Source organism: Ambystoma mexicanum, chromosome 8 (genome assembly GCF_040938575.1).
Source record: "Ambystoma mexicanum isolate Mex_15411 chromosome 8, UKY_AmexF1_1, whole genome shotgun sequence".
NCBI lineage: Eukaryota > Metazoa > Chordata > Amphibia > Caudata > Ambystomatidae > Ambystoma > Ambystoma mexicanum.
This window is the reverse complement of record NC_090929.1, coordinates 1,605,931,023-1,605,950,384: the sequence shown is the minus strand read 5'-3', so window position 1 is coordinate 1,605,950,384 and position 19,362 is coordinate 1,605,931,023. Positions and strand designations below refer to the sequence as shown.

At 45.8% G+C, this 19,362-nt stretch overlaps 1 protein-coding gene across 1 annotated transcript in view; it reads right to left on the bottom strand.

The window, feature by feature from the left end:
- The window catches only part of LOC138473239 (caspase-3-like), a 403,122-nt gene extending 394,840 nt beyond the window's left edge, over window positions 1–8,282 (bottom strand). The window contains exon 1 of the mRNA XM_069611851.1: window positions 8,233–8,282. The gene's annotated coding sequence lies outside the window, so the exon portion shown is untranslated. The remainder of the gene's footprint in view (window positions 1–8,232) is intronic.
- Window positions 8,283–19,362: the final 11,080 nt, after the last annotated feature.

The following is a 19,362-nucleotide window of genomic DNA, read 5'->3' as shown; positions in this document are numbered from 1 at the left end:
GTGTCAATGAGTGCATGATGGTGCATGGGTGGCTGTGAGTGAATGGTGAATGGGTGTGTGTGCAAATGATAAACTAAATGTGTGTGCCTGTGTTAAATGCCTGGATTACTTATAGGTAATCCTCATTACTGCATGTCCCACTCTATCTCGTCCCAGAACTTGCCTATGGAGCACCTTGCTTCATACATAAGTACTGGGTTGAGCAAGAGGGATGTGGACGGATGTGGCTGAGGAACTGGTTTTGGGGTTGGAGGAGGAGAATAGGAGGGAGAGGGGACGTGTGGGAAGGGTGGGGGCAGGAAAGGGGTCCAGTCATATATAATGGTCATCAATGATAAAGCAGGCATGATATGTATTAGTGGCTAGACTGGCATTTTGTTTCAGCTAGTATAGTCATTTCTTACTGTGGCATGACATTTGTACTGGGCATCTATAATAAAGTAAGCATGATAAGTGTTATTACCTGTCTAGACTGGCATTTGGGTGCAGCCAGTATAGCCATTTCATACTCTGTCATGGCATATTTTCTGGACATATATCATGAAGTAAGCATCATAAGTGTTATTATGTGGCTATACTAGCATTTTGGTGCAGCTAGTCTAGCCATTTCTCACTGTGGCTTGACATTTTGTACTGGCATCTCTGATAAAGCAATCGTGATAAGTGTAATTACCTGGCTAGACTTGCCTTTGGGTGAAGCCAGTCTAGCCTTTGCTTACTGTGGTATGGTATATTGTTCTGGGCATCTATGATAAAGTAAGCATGAAAAGTGTTATTACGGTGTTAGATTGCCATTTTGGTGCAGCCCATCTAGGTATGTCTTATTGTGACATGGAATGTTTTACTGTGCATAATCAAGGCTACAGCAAACAAGATAAGTGTTAATATGCCTGGCCTACATTGTGCAACCAATTTTGACATGTTTTCTTATTGCATTTTTAATAGCAAAGTGATAAAATAGCTCAGTAGGTTGAGCGCTTGCTGCTGCGATCCATCTGTGATCTGCAGGTTTGAATCCCGGCAAGGCGAACTCAACCTTTCTTTCTTCTGAGGTTCATGAATGAGTACTTACTTCAGTTGGGATGATAATTATATGTAATTATGTATAGTGCTTTTGCAAAAGCACTATATGAATAACAAATGATAATCATGAATCAAAGCATTAATGCTCCTGTGCATTGTTTGTGACTTGCATCTATTGGAGTTTTGGATACTGTAATATCGCATCAACTGGCAACGTAGGGGCTCTACTTATCATATAATGACAATACCTGACATGCAGTTATAATTGGCATAATATGGAATTAACTGGCCATACAATGCTGACATGGCATATATATGGCAGTGGCTCTGCCTTTGTTGATTCGATTGGATCTCACCCTATCATATCATGACCCATCCATGGCATATGAAGGCAGCCCCTTTTTAAAATGTGGCTGGTATCTAAAATATTCTAGTCTTGGCTTCTGCTGCTCATCATGTTTGGCTTAGAGCGATTACTATACTTCTGGAAGCTAAAGATAGTTGATCACTACTGTCATCTTTGGCTATTGAAGATGCCTATGAATTATTGTGCTGTTTTTGGGATTGTGCATTTGATGTGTTTTTAGAGTTTTATGTTTTGATATAAATTCTACTCATTGTTTTTTAATAGAAATAAGTGAATGAATTGATTACTTTTTTATTTTATTGGTTTATTAATAATACTGTTCACTTTTTATATCCTGTCTGTTTTACTGTATTGTGCTGGAAAGCTAGTGTAAAAAGTTGTTTCTTCAACTGTATGCACTTTAATTTAAATAAAGCAAAAGAAATATATATATTCTAGTCTGCTTTAGTGCCTATTTGTAATTTAATTTTTTTTACATCTATGTACTTTTTTCTTTCAGCCACAAACCACCTCTGGTGATTTCATCAGGATTTAAGAGGAACTGATGCCATCCGGGTCAAAGGTCGTATGACATCACTTCCTTTGATGTCATTAGGTGGGTGATGTCACTTCTGCTACCTCTGGCATTTTGGTGAATCGACGTCCCTGCCACCTTCTATGTGTCAGAGTTGGGGAGGGGAATAGGCTGAATGGGGACCCCCTTCTAAGCATGCAATGGAACTGGGACAAAAGCCTATCCAAGACGAATCCTAGCAAAGGAAAGGCAGAATGGGAGAAATTGGCATGGGAAAGGACTGGGAAGAAAAGACATGGAATTGTCTGCGTGTATTGCTTCCTATTGCACAACGATCAAAGCATTTATAATCAATCAATCAAAGCAGTTATAAAGCGCAACTGTCACCGAAGGCATCATGGCGCTGTCTAGATGCAGAGGAAGAGAAGACACCTTTAGGCAAATAAATGGGTTTTTCGTCTGTTTGAAAAGGCCAAAGTCTTGAGTCTGACGAAGCGCTAAAGGCAGAGCATTCCAGAGATTCGAGCCAGCAATAGAGAAGGCCCATCCGCCAATCTGCTCACTATGATAGGCTGGTATCTTCAGTAATACTGCATCAGCAGAGGAAGTGCGCGCACTGGGCAGTATAACCACATCTTTTCCTGTATAGCTAGGCAGCTTTTCCTGTTTAATGCCTGATGAATAATGCATAAGGCCTTAAAGTGAATCCGAGCTGGCACAGGACGCGTTGCGGAGACATGGCCTGCAAATTCAACACCAAAATAAAAACGCTACAAATTGGGAGCAGAACATGGACCCTAAAAGAAATGACAAATTGCTAATCAAGCCAAGTAGCTAACTGTATACAAAGCCCATGTGATTTGAAATATGTTGGTCAAACCATGAGAACTGTAAACACACAGATCTGCGAACACAGATCCAGGATCCAGTGCAAAAATCTAACTGACCCCCTTGTGGAGCATTACATAGAGGCTTGGCATACACCGGACAAGCTACTTTGGTGGTTCTTAGAAAAAGTGAAAGGGGGACCAAATGTATTAATAATTTCTTCACTAAGTCTCACCCTTTTTCTTCGCATTTCCCACAGTTTCTTTTTTCTTCTGTTCGCGTTCTTTTTAGTTGTAGGAAAGAGAAACCGTGTTGGTCTAAATGTTTTGGAACTTTAATCTCCTTATATTTTGATACAGCTTGGTCAAATCAGTGACCAATTGAATATCATCTTTGTTGCCAGGAGTTTTTTTTGTTTATTCCTAGTCTATTTCGCTTTACCTGTCACCAAATGTTCAGGGCTCCCAATTTTGTGTTTATTTAGGAAAATGACAGCAGGCCAAAAGCCTCTCAGCAAGAGCTGAGCTGAGTAGAATTCAGGCTGGACAAGAGCAAACGTGTGAGACAGGACCCTCTGCAGAAGGCCACCAGATACAAACGACATTCCATTCCCTGAACGACAGTAACACTTTCTGCAATACGTTTCGAATAATTATTCATAAGTCACAGGTGCAGAGCTCCAAATCATGGTTTCCGAACACGTGACACAGCCGACTCAGACAATGGACAGAAACTAGTGCTGGGAAAGAGGGTCGATCTCACGGCTCCATCCAGAAGCTTGATATGATATGGCATTTATAACGCGCCTATACACGAGTGTTTCAAGGTGCGACGAGGCAAGGGAGGGAGAACAGAGGGAAGACAAAGACAACAATCTTTCTAGGCCAGGTGAAATCGAGATCGCGCAAGTGCAGGGGATGGGGAAAGGGTAAGTGCGGGGGTAAAGGGGAGGGGGCAGTGCAATAATAGATAGGATCAACAGTAAAGAATAAATCAAATAAATAAAACAATAGGTAATAGCGTGGGTAACTAGTGGCAAGTGCAAGGGTAAGTGCAGGGGTTGCCCGGGAGGCAGTGCAGGTTTGCAGCTGGTGGGGGAGGGGACCTAGGCCCGAGATCCGAGGGTAGCCAGTTGACAAGTGCTTTTTCAGTCAGGAGTTCTGCAGGGGAGAGGAGGAGAGAAAGCAGAAGCAAAGAGGAAGGTCTTGAGGTGCTTCCGGAACCGGAGATGGTTCTCCTCAAGTTTCAGGGAGGCAGGGAGGCTGTTCCAGAGGGAAGCCCCAGCCGAAGAGAGAGATTTACCACCAACTCGTTGCTTGGAGAATCGACTGACCCTGAGGGAGTTGGAGGCGGATGAGCGAAGAGCTCGAGAAGGAAGATATTTAGGAAGAGAGAGTTGAAGGTATTGAGGCCCCAGGCCCCAGAAGGACTTGTGGACAATGCTGAGGGTTTTGAACTTAATCCTGGCAGCCACTATGAGCCAGTGCATAGGTTTCAGTTCTGGAGAGATACGATCCCAGGGCTTAAGGCCAAGGACAAGACTTGCAGTCCTGTTCTGGATGAGTTGCAGAGGGAGGAGAGTAGAAGCAGGCAGATTTAGAAAGCGGCTCCTGCAGTGATGCAGCCTAGAGAGAACCAGAACTCTGGAGACAGTGAGCTTCTGGGGGAAGGAGAGGAAAGGGAGAATACCTCTGAGGAGGTGCAGCTGGTAGTGTGACTTCTTATAGACATCAGAGATGTGAGGCGCGAAGGAGAGAGTGGAGTCAAAGATGACTCCAAGGTTTTTAGCCTCACAGGTGGGAGAAGGAACAGGGCAAAGGGAGGCCAGCCAGAGAGCGACAGGAAAGGAGGGAGTGCTGATGAATAGAATCTCAGTCTTACTGGCATTAAGGCAGACATCGTTGGCGGCACACCATTCCTGGATAGCAGAAAGACAGTCAGAGATGAGAGAAGGAGAAGAGGTGGCGGAAGGGAGCCTGAAAATGAGCTGAGTGTCATCCACATAGCACTGAAAGTTGGGGCAGAGAGCGGTAATGCTGTGGGCAAGAAGTGCCAGGTATTGGTTGAACAGCCAGGGAGAGAGGTTAGACCCCTGGGAACACCACAAGTAGAGGTAGAGGTAGAGATAGAGGAGAGAAAGGACCAAAGTTGGACCTGGGAGGTTCGATCGGAGAGAAAACAGGTCAGCTAAACCAGGGCCTGATCGTTGATACCCAGGTTATCACGCAGACGATTGAGCAGGGTGGCATGGTTCACCGTGCCAAAGGCAGAAGAGAGATCAAGTAAGATGAGGACATAGGGGGTATTGGAGTCAAGGTTGGAGAGCAGGTCTTCATGGATGCTCAGGAGAGCAGTTTCTGTGCTTGTGGCAGCTCTGAAGCCAGACTGATGGTCATGGAGACAACCAACCAATTCAGTGTGAAGATTAAGCTGGGAGATTGTCAGCTTTTCCAGGAGTTTGCCAGCGAAAGGAGTGATGGAGATTGGGCGGAAGTTAGCAGGGCAGGTAGGGTCGGCAGAAGGCTTCTTAAGAAGAGGGTGCACAAGGGAGTGCTTCAGGGGGGAAGGGAAGACTCCAGTGGCCATGGATTGACTGCAGAAGTCAGCCAAAGCAGGTGCCAGGGTGTCAATGTGGTCCTTGATGGTTTTAGAGGAACAGGGGAGAACTTGACGAGACTTTCATAAATCAGACTTGTCTATAAACCTTGTCTCGGGAGAACAGGGGAAAGGCAGAGAAGGAGGGAAGAGAGGTGGCCACAGAGGGGCCAGAGGAAGAGAGGGGAGTAGAGGCAGGAGGAGGAGGGGAAGAGAGAGAGAGGACAGGATGTCCTGAGTTTTTTTTAGATGAAACGAGAAGCCAGGGCCATGCAGAGGGCCGGGGAGGTGACAGGAGAGGTAGAGACTGCAGCAGGATTGGCCAGCTCCTTGCAGATTTTAAAGAGTTTGGCCGAGTTGTTGGATGCTGCAGAGACGCAGGCTTGGATGAGGCCTCTCCTCTTGGTGCGGACAGAAAGCCGGTATTGCCTTTGGAGCAGGGAGCAGGCCAGTTTGTCAGAAGATGTACAGGAAGCATGCCATTTCCTCTCAGCCACCCTGCACTTGCGTTTAAGAGTGACGAGGTCTGAGTCGTACCAGGTGTTGCACTTAGTTTTGGGGCTTCAAGCGGATCCTTATGACAGGGGCAAGAATATCAAGAGTATCAGATATAGCAGAGTGGAGCATAGAAAGGGCAGTGTCAGTGTGTGAGTCAGCTGAAGGGGTAGGGGGTGAGAAAGTGGCGGAAAAAGCCTCAACTGACACATGCTTCTTGGGCCGGATAACCGAGAAGGTAGGTGCTGGAGTGGCTTTGCCTGGGTGTGGAGAGAGTGAGCTGAGAGGAAAGGAGAAAGTGATCACTCCAGGAGAGAGGAGTGGTGAGAGGGATAGAAAGGGGAAGGCCTGTAGAGATCAGAACATCCAGAGTGTGCCCTTCAGAGTGAGTTGGGCCAGAGGGGAGGATAGAGAGTGAGAGTCGCAGAGGTCACAAAAGAATCCAGAGGAAGGGCAGGAAGCATCCAGGTGGATGTTAGTCTCCAAGAAGGAGGAGTTGAGTGGTCAAGACCAGGAGGGAAGAGGAGAGGTATGTCCACTCGGAGAGGAAGGATGAGATCTGACCAGGTGGCCGATAGATGGTAGCCATGGTAAATGAGTGACTAGGAGAGAGAGAGCGCCTGCAGACGAGGCATTCGAAAGAGGAGTAGGCCTGCGTAGGAATGACAGAGGCAGGAATCCACTCAGGGAAGATCAGGGCTACACCCCCTCCGGAACGATTTAACCTATCTCAGTGAGACCGAGGACATCGAGGTCAAGTTCTTGGAGGAGGCGGCAGATGTCAGAGGAGTGTTTGACAGCTGAGCGAGAGTTGAGAGTGGCAATATGGAGAAGGTTGCCGTCTTTGAAAGACTTCCAGGGAGGGGTACAAATCAGAGGTACGCCCTGCAGAGGTGTAGAAGAAGCCTGAGGGGGGGCAGAGGAGGAAGGAGGAATGGGCAAGATTGCCAAGGAGGAAACATCCGGGGGAGGCAAGGCAGCCGTAGAGGGAAGAGAAGGGACAGCAGGATAGGAAAGGAAATTGATGAGGTGCAGGAAACATCTATCAAAGAGGAGAAGGTTGGCCTGAGGGCCTTGGACGGTACCATTCAGGTAAACATTAATTATGACCTTAGAGGAGTGGAAGGAGGCCATGAGGGCCACCCACCAGGTGCCACCAGTAATGGCAGAAGAAGAGAAAGCACAGAGACCATATGGAGAGTCCATAGATCTGGCGAGGGAACGACAAAGAGGATGTCAGTGAGTGTTTGCCTGGAAGAGGCATTGGTATAGGTATCAGCGATAGGGAGGCCTGGGTTGGAGACCAGGATGTCCTTTTTAAACTTCTTCCTACCAGATTTAGTGAGGAGAGCAGGATAGTCGATAGAGAAGCAGTTAGAAAAGATAGGAGAGACAGAGAGCACCATAGAGTAGCTAGGGAGAGGCGAGAGAAGGAATGAGGGTAAAGGGGGGGGGGATGGTGAGAACACTAGGGAAGGGCACAGGGAGGGGCGCAAGCTGACGAGACAGAGACGAGACAGTAGTAGACAATTGGACAGAACGCTAGGAGCTCAGACAATAGTAGAACAGTTTGCTAGAAGAATGTTTTGCTAAGAAGGCAAAACCGAAGAACAGCACTACGTTCACAATGTGGTTTAAACACCGGAGAAAAACACACCTAAGTGTGAGAGTCATGTAAAGTGGGAAAAAGGCCTAGGTTTCAATGCAATTTAAATACTTTCACAAATGTTGCAGCGCTATTCAAGCGTGGTACAGGCTACAAATCACAGTATTAATCTAGTGTAGGTAAGATTGCTATGTGGCAGGGTAATTAGGGTAGAGTGAGGCTCTAATTCCTTCCCTGTGCCTCTCCTACCTTACTAGTCGCTGATGGTTGACGGCTGGCCACTGGCTTCCCTCTTGCTGACACCTGCAGTTAAGATATGGAGCCGCCACTGTTGGAGCCGCCCTTTGCCTTAGCCACAGGGGCTGCACAGGCAAAGGGCTGCCCTGGGAAGGTCTGCTAAAATCAGAGATGTAGCCTATCAGGGGAGGTGGGCGATCTGGGAGGATGGAGGGATTGGAAACAAGGAAATGGAGGGTGGGAGGGAAGGGAGAAACCACAGCGCTGAATCGCTAATTCAATAACAATTTAAAAAGCAAACACAAGGCCCGGAGGACCAAAGCGGCTCTCGTCTGCTCTGCCAAACAAAATTAAACGAGCAGGAAGTACTGTGGGGTAGGCCCGGAGACACAAAAGGCTACTGCCAGTCCAGGGAGGTGAACGGGCTGGGAGGAGGGAGGGATTGGGAACAAGGATATGGAGGCACCGGAGGGTGGGAGGGAAGGGAGAAACCAGGGCACTGAAGTGCTAATTCAAAAACAATTTAAAAAGCAAACACATGTTACGGGGGACCAAAGCTGCTCTCACCTGCTCTGCCCGGAGGACCAAAGCTGCTCCCACCTGCTCTGCCAAACAAAACGAAATGAGCAGGAAGTACTGTGGGCGGTAGGCCTGGAGACGCAAAAGGCTACTACCAATCAGGGGAGGTGGGCGGGCTGGGAGGAGGGAGGGATTGGGAACAAGGAAATGGAGGCACAGGATGGTGTAAGACACTTCTGCTTTATCTGGAGAAAATATGTAAATATAGCCTAGAATGGCTGAAGAGTACAGAAGGTAAATTAACAAAACCATGGCCACCTTGTGGAAGTTTCTCCAAGGACGTCCAGCAATCTCTGTTGACACAGATACAGGGTGCTTACAAGGGGAAGAATTTGACCAAACACATGGCCATAATTGAGTTGTGGCGCATGTTTCAGGAGGGAGAGGGAGATGCGCGAGGCGTGATTGGATGCTAAGCCAGCAGGAGGTGAAGGACCAAGGCACCCATCCCTCCGCACCTCCCCTTGCCCCACCAAGTGTAGTATCTGATGACACAGATAATGAACAGGGAATGTATCCAATGAGGGAGCTAAGGGCAGCAGAGGGGTATTCAAATCCAACATATAAGCCACCACCATACACTAAAGAGGATAAGCAGAAAGGCACAGGACAGCCCACTAGTGATGCAGTGGTGAGCATACGCACGAACAAATGGATAGCAGTGAAAGGTACTTTTAAAGCTTCAAGGGAATACCGATGGGGAGGAAGAAGGTGCGACTGAGGCAATACAAAGCCTGAAGAGGGACAGCGGCACGACAGACTGGTCAGAACTAATGGAGGAGGAGGATAGAAGGGAGATCGACAGGGAAGTGAGATTAGAGCACAAGGACACAGAGAGAAGGAGAGAGAAGAAAGTGAAGCGGGTAGGCATGGAGCGAACAAGGGAGGAAGAAAGGGAACATTTGGAAAGGGATTCGAGAAGAAAGAATAGAGAGGGATCTCAAGGAAAGGAGGAGAGTGGAAAGGGAGATGAGAGAAAAAAGGGAGAGAGAACTGGAGAAGGCAGAGAGACGGAGAGAAATAGCAGAGCAAGAAAATCACAAGTTAGAGAGGGAACAGAGAAGGTCGCAGTTGGCAAGGTTGGCGAGAGAACGAGGGTGCAGGGAGGAGGACGAGCGAGCAATAAGGGTGGTGAAGACACAGGCAGCAGTGGATAGGGAAAGGAATAAACGGAAGGAAGACAGACTAACAGAACCAGACAGCACAAACTCACGAGGCAAAAGCGCAACAGTGGGAGGAGAAGTGTCACGTTTCAGGGCAGTTGTGGCCAATAATGTTTCTTTACTCATACTCATTTGTTTAATTAGGATTATATACATTCTCAGTTTGGGCCTTACCATTTTCATTCAGAGTGCAGAGGTTATCCCAAGCCAAATGGTGGACTCAACCCGGAGTCCTGATTGGTGGAAGGCCAAACAAAGGGCTAGGCAGAACATTCTAAACTGCCTTTCATTAAGAATTGTCAAGGAGATAGGTCCTGTTGTTTTGGTTTCCCTGTGTTTTCAGGCCTGGATTAACAGAAGAAGCAAAAATACTGTTTTCAGCATTAAAAGAAGAAGTCTTAATAAGAACAAGATTTTATGTGATCAACTTTCAATTTCAGATAAGTGACGATCTTTTCATGTAAAGAAATACATCTAATTCAAGAATAGTTTTAAATAGAATTAACTAGCTTATAACATTTTGCTTCAAATTGTTTCCTTATAGTTCCAGGGAGATTTTGCCTTTTTTTGTTGTAGCTCATTAGTTTCTGGAGGTACGAGGGTTACTTTTTGTTCACGCTAGTGCGCAGGTCTGGAACTGTCAGGAAGCAGCTTATCTCTGTAACGTTACTGCCACTTTGTTTTTTTTCTCGGTTGTGCATGTAACGTTATTTTTTCTTTCGAGGCTGCATACGGGTTCTTCGTGTTCCTGTTCAACTGAGCTGTCGTCGGATTCAGTCTTCGGCCTGACGTTTGCTTTCGGAAGATAGTGGGTGACGCATTGATATTAGGTAAGCCTTTCTTCATGCAGCAACTATTTATTTTGATTGTTTTCTTCCCTCGCAGCGCATTTCATTAGGTTTCCTTTCACTGGCACGGCGTCTGTTTTCCTTAGATGTTATTTTATCTGCTCTGTGTTCGTAGTATTTTCTGACTAGCGCGGCGACTGGATGTTTGCTTGATTATTTTTTTGCTCAACTGCACACGCAAATAGCTTGCCAGACTGCATGGCTCACATAGTTTTATATGAAGGTAAATAGGAAATAAATAGTTTTAAAGAGAAACAGGAAAACAAACAGGCTGAAGGTACATTTTGGGATTGAAGGTTTTATGAAATAACGCTTACCCTACCGTACCAAGGGCAGGCGAGAATATTACTTTGTGAAATCTTTTGCTGCCAGCAGCAATTTCGAATTGGAAAGTATTAAAGCATTCTAGTTAGAGTTAGGATAGATACATGGTTTGAGGCCCTACCAGTGCAACCAGATCTACAGACAAGCTTCAAAGAATAACTTTTGTGCCTTTGAACAAACAAAAGAACTCAGAAGAGTTTTCAGTGTTAATACAAAGAACTGCGTTTCTTCAATTTCTCATCCAGTTAAAAGAAGCAGACAATTATGGAGAGATAACATTAAAGAATATTCTGTTCAAACAGCAGAATCTCAGCTTCAATCTCTGTCATTAATGCCAAGGTGAAATTAATCCTCTGGGCTTTTTGCAGAGGATTCTCAGGTACCGTTACTTATCTATTGGGTTAGAGAGCGTAGGATAAGGTAACAGACTAGAAGTTTACTTTGAGTCTTTTTTCATTCATGCAGATATCCATCCTAAGGAGGAAGATCCATTGTCTGAGTTTATTTTATCCGATTTCCCCTTTCCCCAGGGGTGTTTTGAACTCAGCTGTAGTACTATCAGTTGTTCACGGGACACCTTTGTGGTCTGTGGGGTTCAGCAGCTTCTGAGGAACTTTGGAGACAGGACCTGACAAGGCGTGGGCCTAGGGGCCTGGACAGGAGGTAGCAAATATGATTTAGTGGTCATTGATCTTAGCATGAAACCTAACACAGACTTGACATGGAGGAGACTAAGTTTTGCTGATGATTTTTGTAGCAACATGGGCACAGGATCCGGCAATGATGACAAACATAGCGGGGACGAGAGGGATGAACAGGGCCAATCGCGGTCCACAGGGACAGACAAGTGGGCGTCATGGGAATTTAGTACCCACAGAAAAGGAGAAGGAGGGACCGATTCAGATGAGCAGACACAGCAGACAAACGACTTTTGCACCACACACAACACATATGTTAATAGACTAAAAGATCTCCTAGGACGAAGGAGGGGGGGGGACAGCCATAGCCTGCTTGAGAGGACGATTGTCCAGAGACGATGACGATAACAGGAGAGTGCCTACATTAGAACCAGTAGCTATATATACAGACATTGAGGACGAGAGGGGGCCTCGACAAATCAGACTATATCGAAGGACACCTGAGGAGGTGAAGGCATATTCAGATGCCCTTATTAGAGAGAGGAGGGGTGAGACCTCAGTATGTGCCATGGAAGCATACAGACAAAGAGAATGTGAAGAGTAGGTTATTGAGCTCGTAATTGAGCGCGGGAGCAGGGAAATGTATTTATGAGATGGAAAAGATGACAGCTGGTCATAGGCTCGCAGTGGGTGACGTAAAGAGACTATTAGTATTGATATTAGGGGACGCAGCTGATGATGAATGGAAGAGTGCGGGGTTCCCAGGGGTGACGACACAGAACATAGAGCACGATGGAGCACCATTTGCAAACTGCAGGGCAGCAGTATGGCAAGCATTACGGACACAATACCCAGGCACGTAAGACATTGGGGCGATTACGTCACACAAAATGAAGGATGACGAAGATCCTATACAGTACATTCAGGAGATTGAAGAGCTTTGGCGCCTCCAAACTCGAGAGCCTTGGGACAAAACCATAGTAATATTTTATCATATTTTGGTGCAGGGACAACCAGAGCCAGTACAGAAGAGTTTGAAGAAATTGGTTGTGATGGAAACAAAGGGATGGCCAGAAATACAGCTTACAATAGTACACCATTGTACATTGTGGCATGGGAAGGTTAAACAAAAAGTGGAAGATAGGAAGGCAGATGAAGCCAAACTAGTGCAGAGGACCTGTCTAGGTATACGATGGAAGGGGCAGTTATAACCAGCCCCATCGCACAGGCACAGCAGCAGTATCAACAACAGCAACAGTTTGCACCACCCATGGGAGGAGGGTACATGGAGCGGGCCAGCGCAAAGCAGTGATTCCACGGAAGGCAAGGTTGACAAAGGGGCCGTGGCTTTGGACCACAGATGAACAATAACCAAGGGGGGTTTCCAGGAGGATTTCGAGAATATGGACATCAGATTCAGCAGAACCTAGGGGACTTTTCAGGGGGGTTTCCAGGACAAGGGAGGGAGCCACCACAGTGCTGGACTTGCAGGCAGCTAGGACATATTTCACGGGAATGTCAATTTAAAGGGACACAACAGAATTGGGGAGAGCAGGGCCAGCAGCCATATCAAGGAGGACAAGAAGATTATTATGCACAGAACCAACAGCCACAAGGGCAGACACAGGGCACATATCAACAGATGCCACAATCACAAGCACCACCAGCACAGGTGCAGATACCACAGTATTTACAAGCACCACAGATCAAGGGGAGCACACAACAGCTAGCACAAATACAGGATGATGACACACCAGAACATGCGGACACAGTAGCAACAGTACCTGTTCGATGACTGGGAGGAGTTACCGTGGTGGGGACCAACCCCTTTACAGGAAACAGATTATCTATGTACCCCCAATAGGACAGCCCACATATGAACTTGATGTGTCCCATCCTGTCGATCACACCCAAACCTGCAGAGGAACCTTGCATAGGGGTTGCGATAGGTGACAACACTTTTAACTTTCTTGTTGCCACCGGGGCAACTAGATCATGCATTAGGTGAAGGAAAATTTAAGTTTATGAACACTCAAGGATTATCTGGGGCTCTAGAAGTGGTTCCTTTTACTGATAACATCTCGCTATCAATAGAAAATCAGAACCTTTATTCTAGACAGACACTTGCAAACATACTGGGACAAGACATTATGGGCAGACTAAACATGATTATTTCATTCACAGACAAGGGCATAGGGTGCTCAACACCAGGCATACACATGTTAAATGTAAAACAGATCATCCAAGCATATGGTGGATGCATGGTACAGAAGGGGGTGCCAGTGGAACCAGAGATGTTTCAATATGGGACTGAAATTGCCATTGCATGGATGCCAGGCATTGCAGGGAAGGTGTGGCGAGTACCAAACAAATAACTGTTTAGGCCAGAGACACCATTGGATGAGCCAGAAGGGATAATAGTGACCACAGAAATAGAGGCAGTGTTGGCAAGAGAGGATTGAATTGCAGAACATGCAACAGATGACACAGGGAGGGCCTGGAGAGCCATAATTGCCGTTGCAGAAGGGTGCAGACTAACTACATTGACAGATGAGGAGCTGTTCAAGGAAGAGAGCCAGGAACTGGAGGTGGTATTTGAAATGAGTGTAACATTTTGGTTACAGATCCATTACAGAGAGGTGCCACAGAGAATGGCAATGGTGCTGGAGGCGCCACCTTCATTTTGGGAAGAGGACATGGCCAAGGTACCGGACAGTTTATGGACCACAAGTCCTTAAGATGTGGGCTGCATAAAGAGCATAGGGGGAGTGAAGAATAAACTGAAACCGGGAACAATTTTGCCAAGACTAAAGCAATATCCCCTAGCCAAGGAGACAGATGAGGGCATTTATGAAACAATTTCAGCATTGATTGACAGAGGCATTCTGGTACTGTCAGAATCTCCATGCAACACAGCAGTGTACCCTGTGCGCAAGGCCAACAGGGGGTCATGGCGTTGTATTCAGGATTTAAGACCTCTTACCCACATTGTAAAAGCAGAGTATCCTGTAGCAGCAAACCCGGCAGCGATTTTGCGCGGCAGTCCAACAGAAGCCACATGTTTCATGGCCATTGATTTAAAGAATGCATTCCTTTCAGTGCCACTACACCCAGACTCACAAGATTTAAAAAACCTTATTTACAAAACCAGAAGTGGAAACATACTCCTTTACCACAAGGGTACTGTGAGTCACCATCCATCTTTAACAGGGTGATATAGATGGATCCAAGCAACATACAGGCAGAAAGCACAGTTTTACAGTATGTAGACGACATCTTGATTTGCAGTGAGACAAAAGATCAGTGCAGAGAGGACTCAGCGCACATGCTGACAGTGTTAGTTGACAAAGGGTACAAGGTGGACAAGGCCACACTACAGTACTGTCAGAAGGTGGTGAACCCGTAGGCCCGTTAAGCGAGGTAACGATTTATCGGATGGATGGGGATGCAGAATTTACTCTTACCCCAATAATAAGACTGACTCAGGAAGTTGTCAAAACTTAGCTGTTTTATTAGCAATTATCTAAAACAGGGAGTACAACAGACATCAATGGACGTGTCACAGTTTCTCTCAACGTGTTACATGAAAAAAGTCATGTAGTAAAAATGTGTCATCATTGACGTCATACTACGTGGCAAAATAAGAAAACCTAAGTTAGATTGTGGTTGTTCTACGGGGAACATCTGGGTATATTTTCTATGGGGAATAGGATTGTAATTGGGCCTCTACAGTCAGGTGGACCACTATGCCCACCCCTAGTGCAAGTCATCCTCAGGGCCCAACACTCTTTGCATCATCATCATCATGAATAAAAAGAAGATTTTTCTGATAAATAACTGATTGTCATTTTGATTTGTTTAACTCCTTAATGACTAATGAGTACATGTCGCATTGTGCATGCTGACTAAACACCAAAACTTGAATTTATTATTATAACAGTACTCTAAGTTATTGGTCTGGATCTCCAGACAACAGATAGTGTGCAGCGGACGCAAGTTCCCTAATTGGGAAGTTTTTCTTTGTTCATTCATGTCCCACGACCTAGATGTCAAGGTTGGTTTTCTCTCCTCTGCACCTCTAATTACACTAAAACATACTTCACCCCAACTATAAATACACACCTAAATATTCTCATAACAAGTGCAACTGAAAAAGGGAGTGCAAAGTGTTTAAACCACTTCGGTTTGTATTCCCACCCAATTAGCCCATCATCCGTCATCGCTCCTGCTGTCTGCCATTCAAATTGTCTTTGAACTCGGCCTTGCAAAGAATCACTGCTCCTGAGAATAAAGGGGAATCTGAGCACAGTCTTATCTTCAGTCTCAATGTTTTATTTTCCCTAAAGTCTATTTTAATTTAACCCATGTGACAGCAGACAGTGTTTTAACTCCTTCTTTGCCTTTACTACTATTAAATGAATAGAACTTGGCATTCATAGTGTTTTTCCATTGCACCTCAACAGGAGCTTGCCTCACTTCTCATATTCATTGTATCTTCTTGAATAGATAACCAGTTTCTTGGATGCCCAAATTCTTGACATTGGGACAAACAAGCCTTCTGTAATCTTCCTTCATCGTCAGCCATCTTTCTCTACTGTGCCACACTTTCAGCCCTTTCTGCTCACTGGGTCCTAGTTTGCTAAATACGACATGGAACATCCAGATTCTATATACATATATGTAATGGTGGTACTGCTTGCAGTCTATTGACTATATATAGCCAGCCTTCATGGTTACTTAGTCTACTTGTGTTACAGCATCTGTACAATTATTAGGCGATTTGCATTTTTCTTTAGTGCTCTTTGCATGTGAAATCTTCATTCCCGCACATGAAATGTTACTCGACTCTTTACTTTGTCATCAGATTCCATAAGGATTATATACTCTCTTCTTTGGCATCCCTTCTTGGTGCGTCATTCCTGCTTCATGTGATGTCACCAGTCTCTTGTCTTCACCATTTCACACTTCTTCAGGAAATTCCTTTCAAAGACTGTCATTTCTCTGTGGATACATCATATAGGGCTTTCTCAATGGATACCTTGTCTCAAGGATTCTTCGTGGGATAGGTACCATTACTGGCGTCGTGCATGTCGTCGTTTCCGCCTTCCAACATATAGGAAGAATGGGGCCGGGACTTCCGGTAGAGGCATTTGGCTCCTCCTCTAGACTCCCCCGGCCCCCCCTCTGGTTGATTCATCGACCGCTCTCCCATCAGTCTTCACGTCTAGACATCCTCATCTGAAAAAGGTCATGTGACTACATTGTCCATTCAGACTGCAGTAGATCCATCTTCCCACATACTTCTTGTGGTTTCTTGGATACAGGAACTTCGTTCCCTCAGGTGCTATACTTGCTTCTATATATTTTCTGATTTCCTCATCTGTCAGCTCTTTGGGACCAGACCCAAACTCAACATCGATCATGATCTTCATTCCAACTGCCTTCTTTGCTGTCTTCTTGCATGTGTGATTATTATTCTGATCACACAGAATCTGAATATGTTCATCACCAATAGTGCTCCAATATTTGCCATCCATTGTGGAAGTCATGAGAAGATCGATGCAAACCAGCTGACATCTGCAATATCTTCGACTTCATGTTCCATCTTGATGTGCAAGTTCGTTAGCATCGTTATGGCCTCTGTCAAGGTCCCATTCTCATCGTTGTGAGAAGATATGAATGTGCACATTCATTTTGTCACAAACACCTCCATCCATAGCTGTAATCATGTCCAAGACATGTCTATTCTGCAGGGTCATCAGTCTTATGGCTCTCAATTCTTCCTTGATAGCGTAGAATCCCTTTATGGTAGTGTTCATCGTCTGCAGAAGCTCCCAGTGAGTGTTTTGCAACCACTTTCAATTCGCCAACGTCTGGATCCCTGGCATGGCATGAAGATTGTTGCGAATACTGCCGAAAACTGACTGAATAACATGTGTTCATACAGAATAGAATCAAAGGCTTCTATTGATTTGGCTGAAAAGTAGTCCTCCCTCTTTGTTCGATTGAGAAATCTAACTGATCTCCTCTTCCTTATTCGGAAACCCTCCAATGTTCAGGTCACTCTTCGGAATCACTAATGCTGGAACATGAACAATCGCTATAGAACACAGCCCTCCCCAGTCCTTGGGCAACTTCATATATGCTCTAAATCCACAGGCCCATTAGTGATTCATTATCACTACTGTTCCATCCTTCATTCCTGGTATATAGAAAATTCGGGCGCACTGCTGATTCATTCCAACTGTTCTTGTGCCATTGTTTCTGAAACACAAGGATGCATTCGATAGAGGTATTATCTGCAAAGGTCCTCCTTTATCATCGACCCATGCCAGCAACTTTGCAATATTCGGCCAATGATGCTTGCATTCATTCTCTGCATGCCACACAATTGCTTCATGTCGTCTGGTAAGTGCTGGCACTTTACACACAATCAGGTCTTCCATCCATCCATTTGGAGTAAGTAATGATCCTTTGACTTGCAGCTGACCTCTCTCCTTGCATCTTTGTATTTCTTCAGAGTCCTTTCTTTGACAATTGAGCTTTTTGTTTATTTCCCATCTGATTCCTGCTCCATTCATTCCAGGCTGTTCATATCTTATTATATGATCTCTGGTGTGGGGTCTCTCTGTTGTCTGTAGGTCATGCACATAATCATCTTCTTCTGGAGCTGTCTTCTCGGTCACCCATACCAAAGTTGCTGTTCGACCCTGGAACTGACCTCTCGTATGGCAGAGTGCAAGGTGCGTCAGGCAGTGAGCTTTCTGGACTGCTACTTGTATAGCTATGACAATCTTGGAATTCCCCATAGCATAAGGTATGAGAGCACAAACATAGCAACTATTTGTGGATGGCTCTCTCCCACCTTTTTCATGTGCTGATACCACATGTTATCACTCAATTGCGCTGTACTGTCTAAATAATTATTTAACTCATAATCATTTTCCCTGGTGCTTCTCCTATGTCTCCCTCTTGCAAGGAGGGTGCGTGCATTATTTATGTATTGTTCTGATATAGCGACCAAACCCTGAGGCACCAAGGCGCTTTACTTGAAAGGTTACAGTGATAGAAAACCAAAGTGCTTACAGTTACAAAATTAGTACAAAAATGGGTAAGTGCATGGTGCCAGCCACATGTTGCATGGCGGCAACTACATACATATGCAGAGTAATAGTCAGATGGCACGTATATGGTCCCAGCCACATGTTGCATGGCGGCAGTAAGACATATATATGCAGGGTCTTGGTTAGTGAGTGAATACATGGTGCCAGCCACATGTTGTATGGCGGCAAAGTGCACACATAAGCTGGTCATAATAAGTAGGTACATGGAGCCAGTTGATATTACATATTAACACTCTTCATACTAACAGGGTGAAAACTATACATATACATACACTGTGCCAGTCCCATATTACAAGTGGCAAGTACATGCAGATATAAAGTTTTGTTTGGCTAGTAATATCGCAGAAGCGATGAAAATGAAGTAGGCCGACAGCTACTCACATGCATGAAGTCGAGTCCATGGAAGCATTCGAACCGACAAACCTCGACCCGCTAGGGGGGGGTAAGGGTTCATGTGAAAAGCCATGCGACCAAGGGGAGGGGGTGAGGGGCATTCACACACACTGGCGACCAAGGGGAGGGGGTGGGGGCATTCACACACACTGAGGACCAAGGGGAGGGGGTGGGGGGCATTCACACATACGGGTACGCGGCGTACCATGGTGGACAGGGGTAGACAGGGCCTTAGGAGTGAGGAGGGCCAGCCAAGCCTGCCGGCCTTCCCATTGGCCACAATGAGCAGGGCTATAGCCAATCCCAGGCCTCCAGCAGCACCATGCCCAGCACTCCGGTGCAGGCTGCAAGCAGGGCCATCTTGGAATGGCAGATTTAAATACCAACAAAGTAGGGCATACAACGTTGAAGCGAAAACAGAACAGTAACAATGCAAACGAAATATGTGGGACTTCAAAATTGTAAATGTGCCTATGCAGACAAAAGTCAGGGCAATATTACAGTCCAATTCACAGCTCTGTCGCGCGCTGGTTCGTGGGAGCCCAAAATATAGGGCTTACCTTTCTAATGTCCATGCTGACAGTGTGATGGAAATCCGTGGCTGAGAGAAGAGAGGGAGTTGCAGCCG